The sequence below is a fragment of the Otolemur garnettii genome, unplaced genomic scaffold (genome assembly GCF_000181295.1).
Source record: "Otolemur garnettii isolate 467f Iridium unplaced genomic scaffold, OtoGar3 scaffold00189, whole genome shotgun sequence".
Taxonomy (NCBI): domain Eukaryota; kingdom Metazoa; phylum Chordata; class Mammalia; order Primates; family Galagidae; genus Otolemur; species Otolemur garnettii.
This window is the reverse complement of record NW_003852584.1, coordinates 1,589,426-1,590,936: the sequence shown is the minus strand read 5'-3', so window position 1 is coordinate 1,590,936 and position 1,511 is coordinate 1,589,426. Positions and strand designations below refer to the sequence as shown.

Genomic DNA, 1,511 nt, shown 5'->3' with positions numbered 1-1,511 from the left:
AATGGTATGGTGCCTTTGAAGGATGACCTAAAAATCTAAAACCACAATTACTTATGTTTCCTAAACATTAATCTTACTCTATTTGCTTTCCTTACTATCTGGAGCTACCCTGTCTAATATAGTAACCAGCCACCAATGCCTAGTTAAACTAATTGAAATAAAAAATTCAGCTGTGGCTTGGCACTCATTGCACAGTGATTATGGCGCCAGCCATACTCACCAAGGCTGGCAGGTCTGAACCCAGCCCAGCCCAGCTAAACAACGCTAAGTGCAACAAAAAAATAGCCAGGCGTTGTGGCAGGCACCTGTATCGCAGCTACTTGGGAAGCTGAGGCAGGAGAGTAGTTTGAGCCCAAGAATTTTCCTTCTTGGTTCCTTCTCATGTATTTTACAGGCCCTTGCCTCATGGTATTCGATCAGATTTAGAAGGAATCTGTTTATTTCCCAGGCCTGGTAAACGACGACAACTGCAACAAAAAAATAGCCAGGCGTTGTAGTGGGCGCCTGTAGTCCCAGCTATTTGGGAGGCTGAAGCAAGAGTCATTTAAGCCCAAGAGTTGGAGATTGCTGTGAGTTGTAATGTCACAGCACTCTACTGAGCGCAACATAATGGGACTCTTGTCTCCAAAAAAAAAAAATTCAGTTCCTCAGACACAGTAGCCACATTTCAAGCCACAGAACACTAGTGCCTACTGAACGAGCACAGATATAGATAATTTCATCATAGAAAGTCCTACTGGATTAATAAATTGTGGTATAGGTACACCATGGAATATTATGAAGCCTTAAAAAAAGATGGAGACTTTACTCTTTCATATTTACATGGAGGGAGCTAGAATATATTCTTCTTAGCAAAGTACCTCAAGAATGGAAGAAAAAGTATCCAATGTACTCAGCCCTACTATGAAACCAATTTATAGCTAAGGGGAAAGGGGAGAAGGAGGGGAGGAGAGAGGGAGGGTGGGTGGAGGGAGGGTGGTTGGTGGGACCACACCTACAGTGTATCTTACAAGGGTACATGTGAAATTTACTAAATGTAGAATACAAATGTCTTTTTTTTTTTTGATTTTTTTTTTTTTGGCTGGGGCTGGGTTTGAACCCAGCACCTCCAGTATATGGGGCCTGTGCCCTTCTCCTTTGAGCCACAGGCACCACCCCAGAACACAAATGTCTTAACACTGTGATTAAGTAAATGAGGTGAAAGCTATGTTAATTAGTTGGATGTAATCACTCCAATTCCTGCAAATAATCAACACATTGAATCCCACAAAGGCATAAATGTATTCATGATCTTTGTATATATGACTTAATAAAAAAAAAGGAGGCTCGGCGCCTGTGGCTCAAGCGGCTAAGGCGCCAGCCACATACACCTAAGGTGGCGGGTTTGAATCCAACTAGGGCCCGCCAAACAACAATAATGGCTGCAACCAAAAAACAGCCAGGCGTTGTGGCAGGCGCCTGTGGTCCCAGCTACTTGGGAGGCTGGGACAGGAGACTCGCTTGAGCCCAGG

At 43.7% G+C, this 1,511-nt stretch overlaps 1 protein-coding gene across 1 annotated transcript in view; it reads right to left on the bottom strand.

Annotated features, from left to right (window-relative positions):
• The window catches only part of RSL1D1 (ribosomal L1 domain containing 1), a 17,052-nt gene that overhangs the window by 9,529 nt on the left and 6,012 nt on the right, over positions 1–1,511 (bottom strand). The window lies entirely within an intron of this gene.